Genomic DNA, 7983 nt, shown 5'->3' with positions numbered 1-7983 from the left:
TCTAGAACTCATAACTCTTGTAAGTTATAAAAAGTTTGCTCTCCATACAGTTTGTCAGCTCAAAGAATTACATTTTTTACACATTTAATAAGACCATCAAATTGCTTGAAACATAGGAATGATTGTGAAAGTGAATATGATTCACCAAAATAATTGTATAACATTTTTTAATGTTAATAAAATAGGGCTTTTTCCAATCTTTTCACATCAATGTTGTTTCTGCATGTTCCAGTGAGCAGAGAATCTACTGCACATAGTGTGTACATTTTTCTTTTCATAGAGTTAAGGTTGGACATTATTCATCTGTGGAAAATGTTTCTGAGAGATATCTGGATGCCCACTCTGATTGACCTTAGGGATTGTACATTAACGATATGTAGTTGCATCACTGTATTGGTATCAGGCACCAAAGTGCATTTAAATGTAATGTCGTGCAGAGAGAGAGAGAGAGAGAGAGAGTGTGAAAACGGCTACCTGAGTCGACTGAACTTCTGAATATTAACTCTGTTGAATTGTAATTTGAGAAATTAGAAAATGGAGTGTAAGAGCAAGATAATGGTTCCACCATCGTTGGATTCAAAGTCCAAAGTGCTAACCATTACACCATGGAACCCTTGCGAGATGCACCTGAGAGCGTTGAATCAGAAATGGCAATATAGAGCACATTTACAATTTTTACAGATTCATAGTCCCAATTGACTGATATCATACAAACACAGCAATGTTGTCGATTGACGTTGTGCTATAGCAATCTCTGTGCTTTATAGATCATGTAGATCAAATTCTTCCTCTTGAGGCATATGATTAAGCAATATTAAATATTGTTTCTGACTGCCTCTGTTTTGGCATAATGAAGTTCAGCATTTGCGTAAGTATTTAGGTTCCATGGTCTAATGGTTAGTAGGCTGGACTCTGAATTTAGTAATCCGACATGTTATAGCTATATTTTGTTTTCCTTTGGGTGTATTGTCATTTCATGCACATAGATTTCCTAGCAGTGGCTGTGATGAATAGTTCAATTTGATAGCAGCTTCCTTTCGAGAATTTGAAAAAAAAAGAATTAAATAGTCTCTCTGGATGACTCTGCTTTGATTTCTATGTGCACATTCCTTTTGCGTTTCAGAGGGATTGACCAACATACACAACAGTGCTTGGAAGACCTCTTCCTCCCTCATGGCATGTAAAGCTAACCTCTCTCCTACCTTGTGTTTTTTTACTTTTTTACTTCCCCTTCCGAGTCATGATCATGTAACTGAATTTACATTTTTAGATTTTAACTGCAGTAGTTGCTTGTTTTTCATTTTTATTTTTTGTGTAAGCATACATCCCTTTTTGTGGGGAGGGGGGAGTGATGTCTGTTTACTTATATTAGCTAATATAGGTCATTTTATGTCCGCTTACAATATGTGTCAGGATTTTTTATGTCGTTTCCAATCAATGTCTAATATCAAGTGGTTTGCAGCAGTCATACAAAGGCACGTAACACCCCCAAAACACCTACATAAGTTAAAAATACTCCGGAAGAGTACTCAGTTTATGAAAAGGCGGTGAATCCCAAATAGAACTGTAAATGTAATCTAGCAAGCAGACCGTGCACCCCTGTTTGGAACTATGACCAGTGTGTTGCCCTCTATTAACAGAACAATGTAACTGCAGCCCATGTCACATTAAATAGAAAGTAGAGATTATGCAAATTAACTCCCAGAAGAGCCTGGTGTCACCCCAAAAGGTGTCATGCTTTTCACACCAAGAAACATCCACACATAGATCCCTGCGAACCTCAAAAACGTACAGGAAACCCTGTCCAGCGCTTTGCTCCCAGAGGAGATAAGATTGAAAAACCACCCTATGTTAAAAGTGTCCATAATCCATGCCAGCTGCCCTGTCTATAGAACCTGGCTGCTCGGGGCCTAGGGGCATGAGTGGAAGGGTTTAACCTTCCTGGGTTCTTGGGCATGGTTTCATCATGCCTCAGTTTACAATGGCACTCTGCCGCTTTGTCAGGCTTTAAAGAAGCCTGACTCCTGCAGAGCAAAAGATCTGATTATTTCCTTACATGTTTTGTACGTAAGAATGTGGATGGTGCTCTGAACCGCCTATGGTGGTTATTAAGCATGGTATACATACCATAGCATGTAACTGTGCCTACAAATGGAACATTTTGTTCATTTATTAGGGAGTTGTGAAAATGGCAAAATCAAATTTGGTATTACTGACACAGACCAGCTGCCGCTGTCCGGACATTTCGTCGAAAGACATTTGGTCGACGTAATTTGGTCGAAAGCCAAATGGTCGATTTTTTTATTTATTTATATATATATTTTTTAGGTTGTAGTTTAGGGAAAAAATGGGGTTTTTAGAAAAAAAGGGGGTTGGGGGGACCCCCCCAAACCCCCCCCCCCAAAAAAAAGTGAAAATAAAAAACAAAAGCAATTCGACCATTTGGTTTTCGACCAAATGGTTTCGACCAAATGTCCTGTCGACAAATTTTTTTCGACGAAATGTCTGGCAACCCAGCTGCCGACTGTTGCTATTGACAGGAGTTCCAGGTGAATAAACTGAGGAGATCACCAGTTCAATTACCTGTGAACGCATTTTGAAGCTCATTCACAACCAGTTCATGCCCGATCTCTCCATTTTGGCTTTCTGGCTGGCCGAGGGGCCCTTCAGTAATGTTCTTTGCTAACCATTACACCATGGGCCCCTTGCTGGTGCAACCTGACAGAGTTGTAACAGAAATGAGAATCGAGATCTCATGCATCATTTTAACAAACTCATATTCCTAGCCCACGGATATTATGCAAATGTGGAACTGTTTAGTTGGTTGTTGCGCAATAGCAAACTCTTTGCTTTACAGCTCATTTGGATAGGATTCTTCCTCTGGAGGCATAAGATAAAAGAATATTGCATACATTCTCTAAAAGGCTCTTTTTTTGCTGCAATGACGTTCATCATGTCACTAAGTATGTAGGTTCCATGGTGTAATGGTTAGCACTCTGAATCCAGCGATCCGAGTTCAAATCTCGGTGGGACCTTGGGAATTACTTTGTTTGTTTTCCTCTCAGTGTCTTGTTTTAATAGCAATGACGCTGCTGTGTCGCCCACTTTCATAGCATTATTCCCTGGGTGCATTTGAAAAAAGAAAGTTTTTCCATGGATGACGCTCTTTAGCCACAATGAAACCCACCACTTTCTGTGGTGTGAAAGACCCATGGTGTAATGGTAGCACCCTGGAGGTTGAATCCAATAATTTGCATTCAAATCTCTGTAAGAGCTTACCATCAGTCGAACCTTTGCCTTATCGTTTATTGTGGATGTCTTCTTTGAAGAAAGGTATGATCCAACTAAAGTAAGTACATTCACGAATGGGCCCTTGGTCGGTACAAACAGTATTTATACACCTCAGGCCTTTTGTGAATTAAGAAAAGTGTGTTCTTCGTTCTATTTTTCATCTCAAACTGATACCTTCATTTTACAAACATGTAAAGACTGTTAAGACGCTTGATTAATATCATTGATTCTGAATATGGTCGCTTTTCATAGGATTAACCCTTTAACAATTTTGAAAGAGAATGGCGATACAATAGAGCTGCTTTTCCCAAAATGGTATTATTAATGTTGTTGCTGCATCTTCAAGTAAAAAGAGAATCCATTGGGTCACAGATTGAGCATGTTTCTTAACATTGAGTTAAGTTTGAAAATTTCAAATCTTTTATGTATGTTTCCGATGCAGATCTGCCCATCGACTCAGAATGACCTCACTGTTCATACATTTAAAAAAAATGCATAAAGGTTAAGGTGCTAGGCACAAAAGTGGATTTTTATGAAAAGTTATGCCAGAGAGTGAGAGCGAAAATGAATACCCTAAACCACTAACCTTATGAATATTACTATCTTTGGCCTATAATTTAAGTCAAAAAGTGTTAGAGCAAGAGAGAGGTTCCATCGAGACTTGAACTCAGATCGCTGGATTCAAAGTCCAAAGTGCTAACCATTACACCATTGAACCCTTGTTGAGCAGAGCTTCATAAAGGCAATGAGAATATAGGGCACAGTCAAGATTTTTACTGACCTATAGTAAGCGTTTACTGATATTATATCGAAGCAGCACTGTTGCTGTTGGATGCTGTGCAATCGCAAAGTATTGGCTTCATGCCTCATTTGGATCAAATTCTTCCTCTGGAGTCTAATGATATAGGAATATTACATATTTTCTCTGATGTGCTCTGTTTTGCCAGAATGAAGTGCATCATGCTACTGATTATGTAGGTTCCATGGTGTAATGGTTAGCACTCTGGGCTCTGAATCCAGCGATCAAATCTCGGTGGGACCTTGGGGCTGCTTCTCTTTTAGAGTTGCCTTTCATTTGCAGATAGATATAACAGCAATAGCTTTGCTTTACAGCCCACTTTGATGGCAGTCTTCTTTGACCAAAGAATATTAATAGTTTCTGGGGATGACTCTCTTTTGCCACAAAGAAACTGCCCACTCTCATATCTCCAAAGCTCCAAGGTATAATGGCTATTAAACTGGCTTTTCATCTCAGCGATTTGCATTCAAAGCCCAGGAGGCCCCTAAAATCAGTTGAATTGTTTCCTGATAATTTAGAGTTTATTTCTTCTTTCCAGAAAGGTGTGATCCAAATAAAGTAAGTACATTTAAACAAGGGCACTTGATCAGTAAATGCACTACTTTCTAGAACTCATAACTCTTGTAAGTTATAACAAGTTTGCTCTCCATACAGTTTGTCAGCTCAAAGAATTACATTTTTTACACATTTAATAAGACCATCAAATTGCTTGAAACATAGGAATGATTGTGAAAGTGAATATGATTCACCAAAATAATTGTATAACATTTTTTAATGTTAATAAAATAGGGCTTTTTCCAATCTTTTCACATCAATGTTGTTTCTGCATGTTCCAGTGAACAGAGAATCTACTGCACATAGTGTGTACATTTTTCTTTTCATAGAGTTAAGGTTGGACATTATTCATCTGTGGAAAATGTTTCTGAGAGATATCTGGGTGCCCACTCTGATTGACCTTAGGGATTGTACATTAACGATATGTAGTTGCATCACTGTATTGGTATCAGGCAACAAAGTGCATTTAAATGTAATGTCGTGCAGAGAGAGAGAGAGAGAGAGTGTGAATACGGCTACCTGAGTCGACTGAACTTCTGAATATTAACTCTGTTGAATTGTAATTTGAGAAATTAGAAAATGGAGTGTAAGAGCAAGATAATGGCTCCACCGAGACTTGAACTCGGATCGTTGGATTCAAAGTCCAAAGTGCTAACCATTACACCATGGAACCCTTGCGAGATGCACCTGAGAGCGTTGAATCAGAAATGGCAATATAGAGCACATTTACAATTTTTACAGATTCATAGTCCCAATTGACTGATATCATACAAACACAGCAATGTTGTCGATTGACGTTGTGCTATAGCAATCTCTGTGCTTTATAGATCATGTAGATCAAATTCTTCCTCTTGAGGCATATGATTAAGCAATATTAAATATTGTTTCTGACTGCCTCTGTTTTGGCATAATGAAGTTCAGCATTTGCGTAAGTATTTAGGTTCCATGGTCTAATGGTTAGTAGGCTGGACTCTGAATTTAGTAATCCGACATGTTATAGCTATATTTTGTTTTCCTTTGGGTGTATTGTCATTTCATGCACATAGATTTCCTAGCAGTGGCTGTGATGAATAGTTCAATTTGATAGCAGCTTCCTTTCGAGAATTTGAAAAAAAAAGAATTAAATAGTCTCTCTGGATGACTCTGCTTTGATTTCTATGTGCACATTCCTTTTGCGTTTCAGAGGGATTGACCAACATACACAACAGTGCTTGGAAGACCTCTTCCTCCCTCATGGCATGTAAAGCTAACCTCTCTCCTACCTTGTGTTTTTTTACTTTTTTACTTCCCCTTCCGAGTCATGATCATGTAACTGAATTTACATTTTTAGATTTTAACTGCAGTAGTTGCTTGTTTTTCATTTTTATTTTTTGTGTACGCATACATCCCTTTTTGTGGGGAGGGGGGAGTGATGTCTGTTTACTTATATTAGCTAATATAGGTCATTTTATGTCCCCTTACAATATGTGTCAGGATTTTTTATGTCGTTTCCAATCAATGTCTAATATCAAGTGATTTGCAGCAGTCATACAAAGGCACGTAACATCCCCAAAACACCTACATAAGTTAGAAATACTCCGGAAGAGTACTCAGTTTATGAAAAGGCGGTGAATCCCAAATAGAACTCTAAATGTAAGCTAGCAAGCAGACCGTGCACCCCTGTTTGGAACTATGACCTGTGTGTTGCCCTCTATTAACAGAACAATGTAACTGCAGCCCATGTCACATAAAATAGAAAGTAGAGATTATGCAAATTAACTCCCAGAAGAGCCTGGTGTCACCCCAAAAGGTGTCATGCTTTTCACACCAAGAAACATCCACACATAGATCCCTGCGAACCTCAAACACGTACAGGAAACCCTGTCCAGCGCTTTGCTCCCAGAGGAGATAAGGTTGAAAAACCACCCTATGTTAAAAGTGTCCATAATCCATGCCAGCTGCCCTGTCTATAGAACCTGGCCGTTCGTGGCCATTCGGGGCCTAGGGGCATGAGTGGAAGGGTTTAACCTGCTTGGGTTCTTGGGCATGGTTTCATCATGCCTCAGTTTACAATGGCACTCTGCCGCTTTGTCAGGCTTTAAAGAAGCCTGACTCCTGCAGAGCAAAAGATCTGATTATTTCCTTACATGTTTTGTACGTAAGAATGCGGATGGTGCTCTGAACCTCCTATGGTGGTTATTAAGCATGGTATACATACCATAGCATGTAACTGTGCCTACAAATGGAACATTTTGTTCATTTATTAGGGAGTTGTGAAAATGGCAAAATCAAATTGCCATTACTGACACAGACCAGCTGCCGCTGTCCGGACATTTCGTCGAAAGACATTTGGTCGACGTAATTTGGTCGAAAGCCAAATGGTCGATTTTTTTATTTATTTATATATATATTTTTTAGGTTGTAGTTTAGGGGAAAAAAGTGTTTTTTAGAAAAAAAGGGGGTTGGGGGACCCCCCCAAACCCCCCCCCCAAAAAAAAAGGGAAAATAAAAACAAAAGCAATTCGACCATTTGGTTTTCGACCAAATGGTTTCGACCAAATGTCCTGTCGACAAATTTTTTTCGACAAAATGTCTGGCAACCCAGCTGCCGACTGTTGCTATTGACAGGAGTTCCAGGTGAATAAACTGAGGAGATCACCAGTTCAATTACCTGTGAACGCATTTTGAAGCTCATTCACAACCAGTTCATGCCCGTTCTCTCCATTTTGGCTTTCTGGCTGGCCGAGGGGCCCTTCAGTAATGTTCTTTGCTAACCATTACACCATGGGCCCCTTGCTGGTGCAACCTGACAGAGTTGTAACAGAAATGAGAATCGAGATCTCATGCATCATTTTAACAAACTCATATTCCTAGCCCACGGATATTATGCAAATGTGGAACTGTTTAGTTGGTTGTTGCGCAATAGCAAACTCTTTGCTTTACAGCTCATTTGGATAGGATTCTTCCTCTGGAGGCATAGAATAAAAGAATATTGCATACATTCTCTAAAAGGCTCTTTTTTTGCTGCAATGACGTTCATCATGTCACTAAGTATGTAGGTTCCATGGTGTAATGGTTAGCACTCTGGACTCTGAAGCCAGCCATCCGAATTCAAATCTCGGTGGGACCTTGGGAATTACTGTGTTTGTTTTCCTCTCAGTGTCTTGTTTTAATAGCAATGACGCTGCTGTGTCGCCCACTTTCATAGCATTATTCCCTGGGTGCATTTGAAAAAAGAAAGATTTTCCATGGATGACGCTCTTTAGCCACAATGAAACCCACCACTTTCTGTGGTGTGAAAGACCCATGGTGTAATGGTAGCACCCTGGAGGTTGAATCCAATAATTTGCATTCAAATC

The 7983-nt window shown here is 39.3% G+C and overlaps 1 non-coding gene across 1 annotated transcript; it reads right to left on the bottom strand.

Annotated features, from left to right (window-relative positions):
* Window positions 1–5246: 5246 nt before the first annotated feature.
* Window positions 5247–5318, bottom strand: TRNAQ-UUG (transfer RNA glutamine (anticodon UUG)). Its single transcript has one exon. It is a non-coding gene; the product is annotated as a tRNA-Gln (tRNA).
* Between the last annotated feature and the right edge of the window lie 2665 nt (window positions 5319–7983).

This window comes from Ambystoma mexicanum, chromosome 5p (assembly GCF_040938575.1).
Source record: "Ambystoma mexicanum isolate Mex_15411 chromosome 5p, UKY_AmexF1_1, whole genome shotgun sequence".
NCBI lineage: Eukaryota > Metazoa > Chordata > Amphibia > Caudata > Ambystomatidae > Ambystoma > Ambystoma mexicanum.
Note: the sequence above shows the minus strand (reverse complement) of the source record. Positions and strands in the feature narration are given on the sequence as shown.